This window comes from Schistocerca nitens, chromosome 7 (genome assembly GCF_023898315.1).
Source record: "Schistocerca nitens isolate TAMUIC-IGC-003100 chromosome 7, iqSchNite1.1, whole genome shotgun sequence".
Taxonomy (NCBI): domain Eukaryota; kingdom Metazoa; phylum Arthropoda; class Insecta; order Orthoptera; family Acrididae; genus Schistocerca; species Schistocerca nitens.
The window spans coordinates 524,740,696-524,761,520 of record NC_064620.1 but is presented as its reverse complement, the minus strand read 5'-3'; the positions used below and the strand labels follow the sequence as shown (position 1 = coordinate 524,761,520).

The 20,825-nt window shown below is 44.4% G+C and overlaps 1 pseudogene; it reads left to right on the top strand.

The window, feature by feature from the left end:
* Window positions 1–3,542: 3,542 nt before the first annotated feature.
* On the top strand, window positions 3,543–3,660 carry LOC126196705 (5S ribosomal RNA; annotated as a pseudogene).
* Window positions 3,661–20,825: the final 17,165 nt, after the last annotated feature.

Sequence of the window (20,825 nt, the reverse complement as noted above, 5' to 3'; positions counted from 1 at the left end):
GCCGAAGGGGAGGCGACACAGCACAAGAACACCGAAGCAGCTGCACAAGAAGAGGAGTGGGAAGAAGTCCCATTCCTCCCGCTTCCAGACATGTACAGCGCAAGCGCTGTAACAAAGAAGATGGCTGGCTCGCTTCGCGATGGTACATACCCCCACCACGACAACCCCTATCCTTTCGTTCCGCCTAACCATCCTATACCTCCACTCCCATATCACCCACCTGGGTATCCAGAAGGCGTTATTGGTCTTTCCAGGGAGGAATTCAATCTGATTCATTCCTACCCTATCTTCACAGAGTGCAAATGCGCTGTATTATCATCTCTCTGGTTAACGGAGAATATGATAAAGCAGGAACCATTACGCACGGTATCCCAACCGAGGGAGAGCCCTCAGCAACAAGCAAGAAGAAGAAGAAAAATCGTCATATCGACAAGCTCAAGAAATAGGTCATCGGCATTCCTTGCCAGTCCAGAAATACCTACCAGTACAGAAAGAAGATTCGACAAGATTCCCAGGGGAGTAAAGGCCAACAGGCCACAAACTTCCAATCGAACATCCTCACAGTGAGGAAGTCATAATAGGAGCAGCAGCATCATTCCACGACAGCCGAGGAACTTGTTCTTCGCATCTACCGACCAGCCAGTCATTGTGACACAACTTCGTGACATTTTACTATGTCACTGGTGCTCGGACCATCCTGGCACCGTAAAAAGTGGTTTTCCCCCCTCGTAAAAAGCGTTAGTACTTTATACGAGGAGCGTTCAATATGTCATGCAACACATTTTTTTCGCGGCCAACTTCGGTTGAATAAAGGTCAGATTTGTAATGTGATATCGTGAAATACTCTCGTTTCTGTTCCTATAATTTCATGATGTTCCGATAGATAATATCGGCAACGGTCTTGCCGCAGTGGATACACCCGTTCCTGTGAGTTCACCGAAGTTAAGCGCTGTTGGGCGTGGCCGGCACTTGGATGGGTGGCCATGCGCTGTTGCCATTTTTCGGGGTGCACTCAGCCTCGTGATGCCAAGTGAGGAGCTACTCGACCGAATAGTAGCGGCTTCGGTCAAGAATACCATCATAACGACCGGGGGAGCGGCGTGCTGACCCCACGCCCCTCTTATCCGCATCCTCCTCTGAAGATGACACGGCGGTCGGCTGGTCGCCGCTCGTGGCCTGAAGACGGAGTGCTTTTTTTCCGATACATGACGGCGCTATCCTTAACCTTCAAAATCGCGTCCGTAACGGTGGTGCGTTCCTAGCAGAGAGTTTGTTTTGGCAGATCACCAGAACATAGCAGACAATCACATGCGCTTGCAGAATGTCTACGGAGAACTGGCAGTGAACAAAAGCTCGATGGGTCGTTGGGCGAGGCGTCTGTCATCGTCGCATCAAGGTCGCGCAAATTATCGGATCTCCCCCGTGCCGGCCGACCGCAAATATCTGTGACTCCAGCGTTGCTGAAACGTGCGGACACTTTCCAGGTGATCGACGACTCACAATCGAAGCCCTCGCTGCACAACCAGGCGTCTCTGTTGTCAGTACTTACACACTCGCCGGCCGCGGTGGTCTAGCGGTTCTAGGCGATCAGTCAGGAACTGCGCCACTGCTACGGTCGCAGGTTCGAATCCTGCCTCGGGCATGGATCTGTGTGATGTCTTTAGGTTAGTTAGGTTTGAGTAGTTCTAAGTTCTAGGGGACTGATGACCTCAGATGTTAAGTCCCATAGTGCTCAGAGCCATTTGAACCATTTGAACTTACACACTCGTCTAGCTTGGTGTGCGCTGTGAGTGTATTGTGCATTGTACCGCGGATGTAGAAACGATGGAGAGGCTTCGTCCCCGCCGTAGCCCTCAGTGGTTCACAACCCCACAACAGGCTACAGCAGTCCACTCACCCCACCGCTGCCCCACACCGAACCAATATGGTTAGTGTGCGGTTCGGCCCCCAGTGGAAAACAGCCTTAAAACCATCCACAGACTGGCAGGCACACCGGACCTCGACACAAATCCGCCGGACGGATTCGTCTCCGGCGCGCAACAGTTGGGGTAGTCCAAGGAGTGTACCCACGGGGCTCCTCGCCTCCTAAATAAGACATAAGGAGCAACGAAGAACTATCTGTAAGGAATTCCGTGCGCGTTACGAGCTGATCGAGACACGGGCACAAGGAACAGTGTACAAAAAGCTCGGGCCATTGGCGCAGGGAGGCGTGTGAAAGAAGCCAGCATACTTAAGAAGATGTTTTTCTCGACAGTGAGGAATTCCTTGTAAATGACGGACGCCAGCAGAATTTGAGACGGAGCCCAAACATGAGTTTGTCCGGGTCTCACGCAGAGAGAGCGGTTATAAAGAAGTGTTGTGTAGCTGCTCTCCCAACAGCCGCAGAATACAGGAAAACATCTTAAGACGTGAAATGACAATTGACGAGGCACACGCCAGCCCACGCCAGATATAAAATTTCCACCCTACACGGAGAGGCGTGGCGATGAAACGCCGGTCTGTCATTGGGTTACATTGAAAATTTAGTCCGCCGAATGAAAAATATTTCGATGAGGATTTGAGCCGAGAGATGGATGAGAAGCGAAAGTGGGTAGTCCTGGAGACACCGCGAAAGCGAGAAGACATGGGCACTCCTCTACCCATCGAGAACATCCGTTTTCCGACACCGTGGTAGCACAGCTCCGGCCGCGCAACCGACAACGGACACGCAAGGCGGAGATCGTACCTGGGACCCACCGCAACACCGCGATTGCTGATAAGGGCAGCCGACCCTCGCAGCACAGCTCCGACGCGACGCGCCACATCGATGCAGCGGCTGCCGCCGACAGCAGTAAACGACGAACGATAACAAAGAATGGTGAGACGATTCGTTCACTCATCCTTCCCCTTAATAACTGACTCGTGTCCACGCCCAGTCAAATCGGCCCTGTGATTTACAATTTTGTCTTGTTTTGTGTAAACAGCACGAAAATAAATTCATTTCTTTCATGTTTTGAACATATAATCAATCTTTTATATTCATACAGGAACCCCTTGATTTTGTGCCCTTGGCCGGCCGGTGTAGCCGAGCGGTTCTAGGCGCTTCAGTCTGGAACAGCGCGACCGCTACGGTCGCAGGTTCGAATCCTGCTTCGGGCATGGATGTGTGTGATGTCCTAAGGTTAGTTAGGTTTAAGTAGTTCTAAGTTCTAGGGGACTGATGACCTCAGAAGTTAAGTCCCATAATGCTCAGAGCCATTTGAACCATTTTGTGCCCTTTGTGTTTGATTTCATTTACTTTCTCGAATTCACTAGAATTTTGGCCCCTAACAAAGGACGACCAGTATCTGATGTCACAAAAATGATTTCACAAGTTGATCACGACGGTATTGACCACTTTTCCCATTTTCTAGAATAACACAATAGTTCAAACCAAAGCAAAATTGACGAATAAAACCTTATTTTTTTTAAAAAAAAGGCTTATTTAAAAATGAAATATTTTAGAACTGCTGCTGCAGCTAACTGATATTGTGATTTTCTTACTAGTTTATTAGTAACATAGTGCCAACGGCCTTGTCGCAGTGATAACACCAGTTCCCGTCAGATCGCCGAAGTTAAGCGCTGTCGGGCTTGGATAGCACTTGAATCGGTGACCGTCCGGTGTGTCGAGTGCTGTTGGCAAGCGGGATGCACTCGGCCCAGGCAAATTCAGGAGCTGCTTGACTGGGAAGTAGAGGCTCTGGTCATTATTACTGACAACGACCGGGAGAGCGGTGTGCTGACCACAGGCCACGCCACATCCGCATCTGGTGACGCCTAAGGGCTTAGGATGATACGGCTGTCGCTCAGTACCATTGGGTCATCTGATGCGAGGTGCCGGGGTGGAGAAGAGTTTGTACCTCTTTAATTCAGACGAATTTTGCATGAGAACGAGACATGCACTCGATCCCCTCCTTATCTACCAGCCAATTAATTATGAGCACAACGGTAATGGAAGGAAATGATGGTGGACCCTGCTAGTTGGTAAAATTAAGGAGTGCACACAGACAATAATCTAATAAAAATTGCAATTTACTCAAAATAGAGAACTTGATCATAATAAATAACAGGAAATGGGATTCTGCCTATATCTACGAAATGATATGCGGATTAAATATTACAAAGAGATTAATTATACTTCAGGACATAAATGCACATGATTGTTGACACACACAGTAGGTTAAAGGGTAGGGTATACTGAAATTTTATGAGAATAAGAGTTGGCTCAAGAACAAGGGGCTCCTACTCTCTGTGATGCAATACATTGACGATAATGACTGGAGGTCCTAACGAATCAAATGTTAATCTCCCGACTATATAGCAGTATCGCAATTAGTAGTGAGATCTCAAATGGGATCACATGGAGAAACAAGCAAGGTGGACTTATAGCAAAGCGAGCGCGCGTGCTGCTGAGGGATTCAGTATAAAATTGATAAGGTCCTATAATGCCGGAGCCGCAAAATACTGTACCAGTACTGAAATCTCCAGCACGTCGTCGGTAGGCAGCGTCCTGATGATGTAGGCGCCGACTTCTGCCGTACAGCAACTCTGTGTCACCCCCTGGCATCCAAGGCTATCCGAGAGTTCCAAGTTCTTCCGAAAAAGAGCGACAAAGACGCAAGACTGTCCGACTCTCACGAAGATCAGATCCCGAATCCACAGCCCGCGCAACGCAAGAGCGAAACCAACATTGCTCTAGTCCCTACTCTGCGAATCAGCATTCAGTTCTGATTCCAAAATTCCCCCACACTGTCTCAGAACATCATTCGCGCCAATAGCGACCGTTCCCTCCAATTTCGAGCAAGGCTTTATGACGTCAACTAGCCTCAGTTTAAATTGACCAATCATGCCTCTGTTATTCAGCTGAAGGCACTGAACTTGCCGGTTGATCGGCTACGAAAACAACCTGCCAAGACCACCAGCCATCCGGCGCCAGACAGTCGCACCCAGCAGGGCACGGTCCACAAGTATTCTCAGAATCAAGAGGACAGTGTAGTCAGTCTGTGCCAGGAATCTTCGTTCCGGACGCGCCAGAACGGTAAACACATAAACTGCGGCGACACTCAGACGTCTCGCAGGTCATTAACCCCTGCATACAATAGGCGAAACTCGACCGAAGTGAGTCGTTCCGCCAGGCGCTTAAGCCTGTTGTACGAACCCCTCAGAATTCAGGGAATTGCAGCCCCCAACCGGAAATGCCGTGTGTCGCGTCCTAAGATGCTTGTTTCGCACAGGCCACCCAGGGAAGTAACCATTTTTGTTTAGCAATCAAGTATTTTTTGAGCTCTCAGTACAAATACTCTCATTACAATAACCTTATTCGGTCTGTTACTACCGTGCAATGACACAGAATATTAATAAAATCGATGAAAATGAGGGGAGACAGGGAAAGGAACCTCTCACTGATACCTGTCGGGACGGGATTCAGTAGTTTAGGGTTTTGTTAGTAAAATATGAAAAAAACACTTATTACAACCAATAGCAAAGAAATACCGAAAAATACCGGTTATTCAGAACTAAAATACTGGTATCGGTTTTAACCGGTCGAGTTTTTCCATCGCTAACGTCGAGGAGAGGCGGGTGGCACTCCGAATCCGAGACGTCGACGATGTCCATGGTCTAGCAGCAGCTCACATGTCTAGCAGCAGGTCACATGTGGGAGTTACGTAGACGTAGACTTAGAACCAGAGACTCTTCGGAGGCGCCCAGGGGTCGGTTGACGCCAACCTGCAGGGCGTCCCAGCGGGTGGCGCCGTTCAGACCCCTGTGGCATACGTTATAATTGCGGCCCTTAGAGCGGCGGCTAACGGACGCAGGTGCCACGTGTAGATGAGGCTGGATGACCCACACTCAGTCAACAAGAGTGGAGGTGTTCTTGGCGTAGGCGGAAGTCGATGACAGGTGCTGTTAGGTTGGAGCGGCGATTGTTTATGCTATGTCGATCAGAAGACTTGAGGTGAAATAAAGCAGAACGAATGCGTAGCATCCCAACGAAATGACTGGAGGAAATTTAGGTTGGCGTGTATAACATATGAGACTGGCAGAGTATCATCAGCCTTTTGGAAAAATACCAACGCAATACTGACGATAGGAAGGGCCGATAACTGCGAGAACTATCGCGCAATCAGCTTAATAGCTCATGCATCCTAACTGCTGACGAGAATAATATACAGAAGAAAATGGCTCTGAGCACTATGGGACTTAACTTCTGAGGTCATCAGTCTCCTAGAACTTAGAACTACTTAAACCTAACTAACCTAAAGACATCACACACACCCATGCCCGAGGCAGGATTCCAACCTGCGACCGTAGCAGCAGCGCGGTTCCGGACTGGAGCGCCTAGAAGCGCACGGCCACCGCGGCCAGCGATGGTCCTTTCGGAGAATGCCATACACATTGGATGTGCTACGTCATTTGCACAATGATGGTGGTATCAGTGGTCAGGTGAACATTCTCACATCTGTAGACGAGGTTCCGGACGTCCACGCAGAACAGACACCTACCAGTAAGGGCAGCAGAGCTGCCACAAGCCCAGATATGCTAACACGAAATCCTACGAATCAGTTATTAGCAGTGGTAGGCCTACCACGGGCAGGCACACCTCTCGCCCATCCCCCATTCACGCGACAGCATCGTAGCGCACGGCTTGATTGATGCTGGTAGAGGAATGGCACACCGTAGTCTGCAGCGATGAAAGCAGATCCTGCCTGCATGTGATGGTCACTTGCGCACACGATATAGATTTGGTAAGCGCTGTCTCGTAGGGTGCCTCACAGTCTCGGATACGATAATCTACAACTGCCGTCCACCTTTGGTGCTTCTGGAGGAGACGCTAACCAGTTCACGGTTCGTGCAGAATGTTGTTAGACCCGTTGTTTTGGCGTTCTTGTTACAGGAAAGCAACGTGTTGTTCCGACAGCATAATACTGGCCCACACACTGCCCGTGAAACTCAGTATGCTCTTTAAGACGCGCAGCAATTTCCCTGGTCAGCTCGACCTCCGGACTTGTCTCCAATAGAGCACTTGTGGATGTGATGAGGCGAGCAGTGACTTGTGTGCGTCGTCACCCACGAACTCTAACAGATACCTGAAAAGGTCTAGCAGGCGTGGCATAACTATCCCAAAACAATATTCGCTATGTATATGATTGACTGGTTGCGAGACTCAGCACCTGCACTGCCGCCCGTGGAGGTTACATCACGTTTTAATATGGGTGTTTCGGCGTGGGTCGATACATGGTACCTCATAACGGCTTGTGCTATTGATCTGCAAACGTAATCATTTCATGTACTCCATACGTACTGTTGCAACCACAAATCTTGACTGAATTGGAAACCTCCAAAAGTGTTTGATTTTTTCCCGCCAGTGTATAAAGTGGAGAGGCAGTTACGGAAATAAAAGTTCAACGGCTGATTTGAAATACAGAGTGAAACGATGTCAATGATAGCATTCGCTGATGACATTGCTATTCTCAGTGAAAGTGGAGAAGAATTACTGGACATGTTGAATGGGATGAAGAGTCTAATTAATACAAAATATGTATTGATAGTACACAGAGAAATAGGGAAAAGTAATAAGAATAGCAGAAATTAGAGTAGCGAGAAGGAAGGCATCAAAATTGACGAACGAGGGGAATTAGTGGAGTGCAATACATAAAATCAATCAGAAGAGCGATGATCCAAAAAAAAAAAAGAAAAAAAATCACAGTCCTATTTTGGCAAGGGTTCTCTTCCATTCTCGTAGAGAGATGCAGGCAGCAAGGCATGAGGTAACCCAGAGCTCCACAGCGACAGGCTGGTGGCTCGTATCACATCACATCAGCACTTTTCTGTCCCACGCATGAGAATTTCGAGGGCAGCAAGCTGCCACGTCTGCCCACGGACTATGAAATCTACCAGGATTGTGTTGGCGCAATGCAGAATTGCTAGTTAGAATGAAAAATCTATATGGTGCGCTTAAGAGATGAGGTGTGTAACTTTCAAGTGAAATACACGACGTCCTAGTTTAATAAGCCACTGGGCATCGCATACATGCTTACCCAACTCTCTATAAGATAGATGTTATGTACCGCGTAGAGGTTAAGTGTTAAAATTCCAAGGGTGCACGGTTCAAACGAATTAAAACCTTTTTGTTCCCAAATATATCTTTCCTATAGAGAATAATATGAAATTCGTTGGTGAGTACACAGAGGCTTATCAACAGTTACCCATACAGTGCTAAATTGGCTAATAGGGCAGGTAAGGAATGGTTGTCTGCTAAGGGGGGAGAGGGGAGGCGGGAAGGTCTTAGCTGTGCATAATGTGTCACGCACCGAAATGTGGCTTCTGGAGTAGAGGGGAGTGTTATAACCGGAGGATAGTGTGTGTAGGAACACATGATGCTTTCCGATCGGTACTTCCGTCTACTGTCTGGTTTTAGAACCATATGGAGGGACGTGCACTAGAGACCGACATCAGAAGATTCCGCCACTTCCTAAGCTTACTTTTGTTGTTATGAGATCCTGCTTTTTGCATCATTTGTATATGCTTAGAGTTCTACACGTTTTAGTGCTGTGTAGTACACTGGGCGTCCGGAAATTACGGTTACAAACTTCTAGGGCTTGTAGAGGAGAGTGAGTAGACAATATTCTGAATAGGAACCCATGTCCGGAAACGTATGGTTTCCGATTTTAATTCATATGTTTCACTCATCCGCTTCAGCTTGAGGAATTGAATTAGGAGTGACGCAGTACAAATGTTACATAACAATTCGAAAGGAAACATAATTGAACAATCTGTTATCAGTTACGCACATTTGTTTGTATTAACACTTAAACAATACGTGTTTACGTTATTCCAAAACAAAAAAGAACCCAGGATACAGTGCATACAGAACAGCACTGATGCATTACAACAACGGCCCGTGTGGCGACCACCAACGTTGTTACGGACGTTGTACTTACGAAGCATGTTCTGGTACACATTCTCCATCCCATCTGGTGTCTCTTCAATTTATAGTACAGCGGCCAGGACTCGAGCCAGCAAATCTTTCTCTCTCTTTACAGGAATCTCGAAAATTAAACCTTGCATACAACCTCACAAGAAACAGTACACGTCATGCTGTTTATACTATTGCGTACAAGGACAAGCAACTCGGAGACCGTTCCCTTTCCCTCAGCAGACCTGGACGCGCTGGGCATCTGAACTGTAACCGTCGTGGAACGAAAACGGTAAGTTTCCGGACAAAAGATCGTCTTCAAAATATTATGTACTCGCTCCCCCCCCCCCCCCCCCCTCTAAAATCCTAGAAGTTTGTAAAAGAAGTTTCCGAACACCCTGCGTTAATGCTATTTGAAATACTTGTTAATTCTTCAGTTACAGAATTTTATCTCAGGTAAAATTCTATATATTTTTAAAATTACTTACATAGCGTGTGGGCGGTAAAGCCATCTTGTATCACGAGACAAAAGAAGGCCTTTTACGTGGGACATGGGATTTTTGAAAATTAACTGACAAAGGGACCACACGGCAGTTTGATTCTCAGATACATCCCTCCCACAGCAGTTCTATGCAACTCTCAAAATTCTCGAGAGAATCGACTTTGAAGTTTTCCAACCATGTTTAATATGCTAAAACAATACAAATATTTTTCGACGAACAGCGCGGCTTTCTGGTAAAGTTCTCGCTGAGAGGTGTTCAATTTTTAAACAAAGTTGCATCTTCTATGAGCATTTTCGTGAAGCGTAGAATACGTAAAGAGTAGGAGACTGGTAACTGCTGCATCGTGTCTCGGTTTCTGTCTTTTTTTTTCTATTAATTTGTAATGCATACACCATGTAAATATAAAATTCCTCAAATAAATGCTAATTAACAGATTTAATTGCCAACCTTATGAAAAATTCTCGTCTTATTATTATTATTGATAATCAAACATTAAGCAAAAAAATCCAGTTTTCATCGCAAACAATAATTCATAATTGGCGATCTCTCATAAAAGATTTAATTAAGATTGTGTAATTTAAAAAAATGAAAATTAAGTTTTTTCTATCTTTTTGTATTTTACGATTCACGTTCATGATAATAGTAAATGCACTTTTGTTTAAAAATTTTATTCCGCCAGGATTCGAACCCAGGCTGCAATCTACAACATAGCCATGCTGCTCGTCGAAAGAACGCCACCCTAATTTAGCTTACTAAAAATGGTCAGAGAATTTCCAAGTCGATTTTTCGAGAATTTTTTAGATTTGCGTCAAACTGCTTTGGTACAAGTATAATATATATTATGTGGTTATGTGGTTATGTATAATATATATTATGTGGTTCTTAACTTCCCTTAAATACAAAAAAACTGCAAAAATCCGTTTGCTATGTGGCCTCCTTGTGAGTTTAGTTAGTGCCTTAACAATTTTACCGGTCTTCAAAACGTAAATTTGTGTTTTACCTAGAAACATGTTTTCACATTTGGAAGAATCTCGATTTTACGGAATAATTTTTATAATTAAAAGAAGTTGCACAACCTGAAAAGTGAATGCCATCATTTTAAAACAGAACAAGGAAATATATTAAACTTCTATTACAGGGCTGGATACAGCAGACCGAGGTGCAACACTTTCCTCCACTATCGCGACAGTAAAATTAATCATAAAACATTGTACCTTTGGGCATTCTCCTACAAAACACCACATGCTTGTAATTAAAGTGCAGCTACTGGTAAACTCCAGTGTGAGATGTAATTATCGTATGGCAGTGAAACGTTTTATATATTCTTATGCGTTAATGTGGAACCGATTTACACAGGAAAAAAATTAGTTTCATTTTTGGCCGCCAAGTGCGAAACTAGCGCTGTAAATACAAGAAAGATGTATAGAAATATTTCCAAATGTATTGAATTATTAACAAGACTTGAGCTGCAAGATGAAACTAAGGAGAAAGGCACCTTTTACACTATTTGCTCAGTGTGAGCACTGGAGGCGTGGACGGAATATTGCATCCTTCAAACGACATGACCAAAGTCGGTCGCAGTAGTTCCGGTGGAGTCTGAACATGTTCCTATGTACTGTCCTTCAGATCAGCTGGAGACCTAACGTGTCCCTGGTAAACGCGTTCTTTCACATATCCCCAGAGTCAAAGGTCACATGGATTCAGATCAGGTGCTGTTGCAGGCCATGCGTCTGGAAGACCTCTGGAGATAACACGTTCGTGGAACGTTGCATTAAAGGGGATATCGCACTAGGGAAACAGCTTGAGATGTTGCCCCATCTTGCATGAAGATAGTGATTTCCTCGCAGTTGCGCCCTTCCAAAGCAGCAATCACATGTCGTACAAATAAAGTGCAGATGTCATGGTACACATAACTGTCTCTCATGGTGTATTCTCTTCAAAGAAGGATCGACAATAAAGGTGCTTGTGACTCTACTCCACACAGTCATATAAAGGTGAGTGCAATGGCTGTTTGTACACAATGCGCGGTTTAACAGCACCCAAATTCGGCAGTTCTGTGTATTCACTGTGCGCTGTAGTATAAATGTGCCTCATCTCTCTATAGGTTATTTCCTGGCCACATGTCAAATTCGATCGGTGCCAGAAACCGAAGAGCAAGTACAGAATGTTGCTGCGAAACATTAGGTTTCAGTACTGCAGCGTTTGGATCTTGTACGAGTACCAGTGAAGTAAAAACTGCAAAACATTCTGTACTGTTGACAATGGGATAGACAATTCTCGTGACACTATACGAGTACTGGGAATACCAGGGGCACGTGCTGTAGGGTCAGGTACAGCAACAGCAACCTTGTCAATGTTTTACAATGGGATTAGAAGCCTTCCTCCTCCAGGGGCCACACCAAGCTCACCCGTGTCTTGGAATTTCATTATCATCTTCTTTAAGCATTTAATGACATCGGGCCTCTACTCAGATCTTTCAGTCAGCGACACTCACTCATTGCAGCGCTGCAATTGCTGCCGTTCACATAAAACAGTTTCACTAACAGCACTTGGGCTCTCTTCTGGATAGCCATACTGTTCACTCACATAACGGCTTTTAAAATACAGCATGGAAGTCTCACCGTCAGGCAAACAGTATACAGTGACATATTTATACCTGGTGGCCGAAATTAGAACTAATTTATTTTCAGCGTAAATTGGTTCAGCATTAACGCATTACCATATCTACCAAGATCGCTGCCATACGGTAATTACAGCTCATACTGGGCCTCCGTCAGTACCTGTATACTTTAATTATTACCAACATGTATGTGTTCGTTGATAATATGGAACTGTTTATCGCATGGAAAATGCTATAAGAAGTCTCCGCCAGACTATAGGATTCAGTATTTTGTTAGCGGCAGTGAGAAATTCGTTTGGTAATCCGGGCCCTGCAGCGTTCAGTAATTATGTAGTCGCCGTGTTTTTCCGGTTTCTCAGGAGGAGGCACCTGCTTCCAGCAGGCTGGACAGCAACAGCTTGCCTCACTGACAAAGCTACTTATTTTTCTTTCAAGAGGTGGCTTTTACAACGGCTGCAAGACGGAGTGCTCCGCGTTAAAGCGGGAGCGCGGAAAAGAGAGTAACGGCGGCAGGACGGGAAAGGAAATCTGGCAAATATTTCCCGAAACACAACAGGGAAATCCCACCCCCCCCTCCTCCCGGACCCGCCACTACGGCCTGTTGGCTCCATTGTAATGCTAATGTGCGAATAAAGGAGGGAATTCCCTAATGGCCTTCATTAGTCATGTGGCCCTTTTAATTTTACACGGAGCTCGGCTTACGCCCTTTCCTCTGCCTTTGTCTTCCCGTTCGCTCCCTCTGTTCTGTTCCTCTGACCAACGTCGTTTTCTGCAGTTTCCTGTCCGCGATTCCGAGGGCCAGTCGAGTGTTACCTTCGTACATCTACAAGCACAAGCCAGGCATACTCTTTGATATCACCATCCCTGGGGATGTGGAAGGCGAGAACGGAGGAGGGGGGGGGGGGGGGAGGATGGTACGTAAGGCAGTCATCCTAGTTTCCCAATAGTAACGTCTCTCTGCATCTACACCTACGTTCCTCAAACCCCCTTACGGTTGTGCCAGAGGGTACTCCGTGTACCACAGTCACTTACTCCTTTTACTGTTCCAGATGCGAATAGTTCGAGAGAAGAACGATTCTTAGTAGGCCTACGAGTGATTTCGAATATAGCTGATTTCACCTTCATTGTCTTTTCGGGAGATATATGTAGGAGTAAACAATACACTGAGGTGAAAAAAAGTCGTGGAATACCTCCAGATATCTTGTCGGACCTCCTTTTGCTCGGCATATTGCTGCAACTCCATTTGGTATGGATTCAACACGTCGTTGGAAGCCCCCTGCAGAAACACTGGACTATGCGGCCTCGAGACCCGTCCTTAAGTGCGAAAATGTTGCCAGTGTAGGAAGCTGTGCCCGAACTGTCGATAATGTGCCATAAATGTTCTATGGGATTCATGTCGGGCGATCTGGGTGGCTACAATATTCGCTCAAAGTGTCCAGAATGTCTCTCACACCAATCGTGAACAACTGTGGCCCGTGGCATGACATCGTTGTTTGGGAAACATGAAGGCTGCAAACGTTCTCCAAGTAACCAAACATAATCATTTCCAGTGAGACCATACGACATAGTCCATTCCACGTAAACAGAGCCTACACCATTACGCACCACCACCAGCTTGCACAGTGCCTTGCAGACGGCCTGAGTCCATGGTTTTGTGGGGTCTGCGCCACACTCTCACCAACTAAAACCGGTACGCATCGGATCATGCCACAGTTTTCCAGCTGTCTAGGGTCCAATCGATATGGTCAGGAGCCCTGGAGAGGCTCTGCAGGCGATGTCTTGCTGTTAGCAAAGGCCCTCGCGACGGTCATCTGTGCCACAGCCCATTAAGCCAATTTTCACCACACTATCCTAACGGACACATTCGTCGTATGTCCCACATTGATCTCTGTGGTTATTTGACTCAGCATTGCTTGTCTCTTAGCACTGACATATCTGCGCAAATTCTACTGCTCTCGGTCGTTAAGAGAAGGCCTAAGGCCACTGCGCAGTCCGTGGTGAGAGATAATGCCGGATATTTGGTATTCTCGGTACGTTATTGACACTGCTGATCTCCGAGTATTGACCAAGATGCTACTCCAGGTGGGTGTAAAATGAATGTGCGTTACGGAAATATTGAACGCAAAAATGAAGATTTTGCCCTGTTTGACTACCCCCTGAAGCAGATCTTAGAATCTCTTAATGGTGATAATCTCCTTCTTGGTCTTTAACATATAAATTACAAAATAAACATAAATAAATGATAAGGGGACTAGAAACTATCAAATGATAAAGGCTATTTCCGCTTATGTAGATTAAAACGCCTTTATTACAAATGTCGAACTATCAGTTTAATAAGTCACGGCTGCAAAATACTAACGCGAATTCTTTACAGACGAATGGAAAAACTAGTAGAAGCCGACCTAGGGGAAGATCAGTTTGGATTCCGTAGAAATATCGGAACACGTGAGGCAATACTGACCCTACGACTTATCTTAGAAGCTAGGTTAAGGAAAGGAAAACCTACGTTTCTAGCGTTTGTAGACTTAGAGAAAGCGTTTGACAATGTTGACTGGAATACTCTCTTTCAAATTCTGAAGATGGCAGGGGTAAAATATAGGGAGCGAAAGGCTATTTACAATTTGTATAGAAACCAAATGGCAGTTATAAGAGTTGAGGGGCATGAAAGGGAAGCAGTGGTTGGGATGGGAGTGAGACAGGGTTGTAGCCTCTCCCCGATGTTATTCAATCTATATATTGAGCAAGCAGTGAAGGAAACAAAAGATAAATTCGGAGTAGGTATTAAAATCCATGGAGAAGTAATAAATACTTAGAGGTTCGCCGATGACATTGTAATTCTGTCAGAGACAGCAAAGGACTTGCAAGAGCAGTTGATCGGAATGGATAGTGTCTTGAAAGGAGGATATGAGATGAACATCAACAAAAGCAAAACGAGAATAATGGAATGTAGTCGAATTAAGTCGGGTGATGCTGAGGGAATTAGATTAGGAAATGATACACTTAAAGTAGTAAAGGAGTTTTGCTATTTGGGGAGCAAAACCACTGATGATGGTCGAAGTAGAGAGGATGTAAAATGTAGACTGGCAATGGCAAGGAAAGCGTTTCTGAAGAAGAGAAATTTCTTAACTTCGGGTATTGATTTAAGTGTCAGGAAGTCGTTTCTGAAAGTATTTGTATGGAATTTAGCCATCCATACATGGAAGTGAAACATGGACGATAAATAGGTTAGACAAGAAGAGAATAGAAGCTTTGGAAATGTGGTGCTACAGAATAATGTTGAAGATTAGATGGGTAGATCACATAACTAATGAGGAGGTACTGAAAGGGATTGGGGAGAAGAGAAGTTTGTGGCACAACTTGACTAGAAGATGGGATCGGTTGGTAGGACATGTTCTGAGGCATCGAGGGATCACCAGTTTAGTATTAGAGGGCAGCGTGGAGGGTAAAAATCGTAGAGGGAGACCACGAGATGAATACACCAAGGAGATTCAGAAGGATGTAGGTTGCAGTAGGTACTGGGAGATGAAGAAGCTTGCACAGGATAGAGCAGCATGGAGAGTTGCACCAAACCAGTCTCAGGACTGAAGACCACAACAACATTACAGATGTTTATATATCAATGTCCAATGGACATAAAGAGATACAAATGAATTTCTTAATACGATTGCTCAATAGCCCAAATCTGCCCTTTTTATGGTTACGCGATCTAATATGAATAACGCGAGACGACTGACATCATCTACGTATCAAACACTAGAAGACACTACTGTCAAAGATGATCTACAGTGGTGTGCAACCTTAGTGGAAATAAAATTTACGTGATCACAGCTGTTTAGCTTTATAGCCCTAATAAGCCGAAGCAATTAGCAGTATCACCGTATGTACTGCGTCCGATGCGTCGGAGTGATGGTTCTTGTACACGCCTGCAACGATGGAAGAACTGCAGCCACAAAATAAACTCTTTCAAACACTAGGATGGCAGAAGGCGATTGTGTGACTAGTATACCCTAATACATTCTTCTCCTCTCTGTGTTCTACAGACGAGAAACGCGGACTCCCAGCTACAAGGACAGAGTTCAGGTAACGCCTCTACATGAGTATAGGCAGAAGAAGTGCTCTCAATCACTGAACGCTGCGTACTCAACGAAGACTCCCTACCCAGAGGCGAAGTCCAGAATCGTATAAGTTTGCAACAGTACAGTGCCTAATCGTTCTAACTACAAAATCTCCTGAGAGCTGAAACTGCAAGTATTTTCCGATTATCCTTCTGGCCCTACTACAAGACCGGCCGGCCGCCACTGTACTGCGCTTCCACGCTCAGGTGCCCAGACCGTCCGTCTTCGGACTTCCTGTGTGAAGCAGGACCAACAAATCTGTGTGGGCTTTTCTATCCAGGGCTTGAGTTACGCCTGCCGTTTCATTTCCAGTGGCGTTCCAACTTCTACTAGTATAGGCAATCATTCATTACGCCATTTTGATAATAAAAATGATTCAAATGGCTCTGAGCACCATGGGACTTAACATCTGAAGTCTTCAGTCCCCTATAACTTAGAACTACTTAAACCTACATCTACATCTACATCTACATGACTACTCTGCAATTCACATTTAAGTGCTTGGCAGAGGGTTCGTCGAAACACAATCATACTATCTCTCTACCATTCCTCTCCCGAACAGCGCGCGGGAAAACTGTTCTGTTCGAGCTCCGTTTTCTCTTATTTTGATGATCATTCCTACCTATGTAGGTTGGGCTCAAGAAAATATTTTCGCATTCGGAGGAGAAAGTTGGTGACTGAAATTTCGTAAATAGATCTTGCCGCGACGAAAAACGTCTTTGCTGTAATGACTTCCATCCCAATTCGCGTATCATATCTGCCACATTCTCTCCCCTACTACGTGATAATACTAAACGAGCTGCCCTTTTTTGCACCCTTTCGATGTCCTCCGTCAATCCCACCTGGTAAGGATCCCACACCGCGCAGCAATATTCTAACAGAGGACGAACGAGTGTAGTGTAAGCTGTCTCTTTAGTGGACTTGTTGCATCTTCTAAGTGTCCTACCAATGAAACGCAACCTTTGACTCGCCTTCCCCACAATATTATCTATGTGGTCTTTCCAAGTGAAGTTGTTCGTAATTTTAACACCCAGGTACTTAGTTGAATTGACAGCCTTGAGAATTGTACTATTTATCGAGTAATCGAATTCCAGCGGATTTCTTTTGGAACTCGTGTGGATCACCTCACACTTTTCGTTATTTAGCGTCAACTGCCACCTGTCACACCATACAGCAATCTTTTCTAAATCGCTTTGCAACTAATAAGGACATCACACACATCCATGCCCGATGCAGGATTCGAACCTGCGACCGTAGCAGTCGCGCAGTTCCGGACTGAAGCGCCTAGAACCGTTGATAATAAAGTCACTCCGTCAACTTTCATGCAATAAGCGTGAACAACAATTACAAGGCGTACGTAACAATGTCAGTATTCTATAAATATTCATATATACGATATACAGCCTATCAAATGATACATAACTGCGGTTGTAAATACCGGCAAAGTATCTAGATAAGTGCTTGTAAGGTGCGAAATTATAGCCACCTTACAATTGAATTCCCTAACGATTTCCGAAGTGGAATGTCCCATGCATGTAGCTCCAATGCACCTAACTCGAACTATCACTCCGCGTTCAACGTGTGATAATTCCTATCGTGTCGCCAGAATCACGTTGGAAAACTCTTCAAATGAATCGCATGAGTACAAATGATTGGTCCGCTGCTCTCTTATACCATGCCTACGCGACACTACTGCCATTTGCATATAAGCGTACCGCTATGCCCTGACTTTTGCCACGTCAGTGTATATTGGTTGGCTTTCCTAGGAAGTTACGTTCGCGGAACTTTAAGAGTAAATCATAGCGTTTCGGCTCGCATTCTGTTTTCGTTCATAACGCAGCTGTATTGAGTTTTATCTGTGTTGTCATGTCCTATGATCATAAAAAGTTAAAATAGAAAAAGTAGCTCCATGGATGCGAAAAGTATAGGAAAAGAGCCGTTTCTATATTCGGGTAAAAAAATAATGTTGGTGATTTACGCAATCGACGCAACTGTCTTTATTCACGTATCATTAAATTGTTGTTGTTGTTGGTGGTGGTGGTGTTGTTGTTGCATTCAATCTGAATACTGGTGTGATGCAACTCTCCACGTTAGCCTCTCCTGTGAATGTTGCTTCAACTTCAATAACTACTCCGCCTTACGTTCATGCGAAACTACTTCCTCTATTCATGCCTCGGTGCTCCTCTGTAATTTTTCCTCTAAAACTTCCCTCCTTATCAAGTTGACGATTAGTTGATTCCTAAAAAAATGGTTCAAATGGCTCTGAGCACTATGGGACTCAACTGCTGAGGTTATTAGTCCCCTAGAACTTAGAACTAGTTAAACCTAACTAACCTAAGGACATCACAAACATCCATGTCCGAGGCAGGATTCGAACCTGCGACCGTAGCGGTCTTGCGGTTCCAGACTGCAGCGCCTTTAACCGCACGGCCACTTCGGCCGGCAGTTGATTCCTAGTGCAGTGTCCTGTAAAACAATCTTTTCACCTGAGTTAATTTTAAACACAAGAGTTAGTTAAGTACCCGAATTTAAGCAGGTAATTTTGTATGTTTGCTGGACATATTCAGAACAGCTAATAACGTACGAGATTGCCTATTTTCGCTACTGATAAACCATGAAGTTTGAGACTAATATCGTATGTAAATCTAGTTGATTGTATATAATTTAGTAAAGACATCAGGGATTCGATGAACTGAAAACCGTCAGAAATTGCACAGAAGTTTGTTTTGATTTAAATGACGAAAGTTAAGGATTGTAGTCCATTATCAAATCATCCTGTAGAACAGAGTGTTTCATGTTACGTTTAACATATACAACACGTAAGGTCAGTCAAAGTATAAATACAAAAAAACTAAATCCGCAAGTCACAATATAAAAGGTAATGTGTACAAGAAGAATTTCCGCGTCATAGTTCGTAGCGTCCTTCAGTATAAAAAATCTATGTAGCGCACAAGACGGTACACAGTCCCAATTATTTAACGACATACGCTAATATGTCCAAGACCACTTAAGTAATATGTACGCTACAGTCATTTCAGTGTTATATTAACTGCCCACTGGCGGCGCTACGAAGCGTGACGCTTATGTGCTCACAAGATTACTTTTGTACATCCATCTCTTTTATTATGACTGTTTCAACATCAAGGATATTATTTATGCCCATATGTAACAAATATTTCGTAATCTTACAAAATAAAACGAACAATTCCCCCATGGTGCACCCCTTCAGTACCCTCTACCTCAGTTTACCTAACGATGTTCAGCGCTCAAGTAACTCTGTTTTGCTGCACGCAGCACGTGACTGTGGTATCAAATATCACCTTGTACTTAGCAACTCATACAAGCAATGTGGCCAGCGTACAAACGTTATGGTGTTATTGTAGGAGTCATATGGTATGTAACCATCTTGTCAAGCGTACTTTGACTAACCTTCTGTATTGTATATGTTAATCGTGGCACGGTACACTCTATTCTACAGGATGGCTTCATAATGGACTAAAATCCGACACTCTTCGCTATTTAAATCAAGACAAATGTGGGGCTGGCCCTGTAATGAACGTTATTCTACCATTCAGTTTTCGGAAGAATAAATCGTTTTGGTGAATTGCATAACTCCCGCCACTATTTTAATTCAGATTTCATTAAATTGTTGTTGTTACTGTAGAAGTCTTCTGTCCGAAGACAAGCCTAATGCAGCTCTCCACGATAATCTACAGTGTGAAAGTCTCTTGATTTGTGACTACTTACTGCAGTTTACGTCCATTTGAACCTGGTTACTTTACTCATACCTTGGCCTTCCTCTGCAACTGTTATCTCTCACTCTTCCACTCATTATCTTATTAACGATTCCTTCATGCCTCAAGATCTGTCCTATCAGTCGGTTACGTCTTTTAGTCAAGTTATTTTACAAATTTCCTTTTTCCCCAATTTTGTTTATTGCCTCCTGATTATCATCTAGAACTACCTATTTAATCTGCGGTATTCGTCTGTAGCGTATCGTTTCAAAAGATTCTATTCACCTCTTGTCTGAACACTTCCTCACTACAGACAAGTATCTTAAAGAAAGACATTCTAACATTTAAATTTATATTCGATGTTAAAAGATTGCTCTTGTTCAGAAATTCTGTTATTGCTGTTGATACTCCCTATTTTATATTCTTTCTACTTCGCCCTGCAATAATTGTTTTGCTGACCAAAGAGCAAAACTTATCGACTACTTTTAGCGTCCCATTTCCTGACGTAATTTTCTCAGCATAGCCTGGATCTCTGGATGTGACTATATTCCATATTGCCCTTGCTTTACTATTGTTATCCATCTGGAAACTTCTTTTCAAGACACTATCCATTCCGTTCAACAGTTCTTTCAAATCCTTTGTGTCTCTGAGCAATATTATCAGCACACCTTGAAGTCTTTATTTCTTCTTCCTGAACTTTAATTCACCTTCCAAATTTCTCCCTGGTTTCCTTCACAGCTTGATCAGTACACAGATTGAATAACACTGGCGACAGGCTACAACTCTGTCTGACTCCTTTCTGTACCACTGCTTCCCTTTTAGATCCTTCGACTCTTATAAGTGCATGTCGGGTTCCTTGTCAATAACCCTCCGCTCACTGTATTTTATCCTTCCTTCCTCCTGAACCTCAAAGAGCAT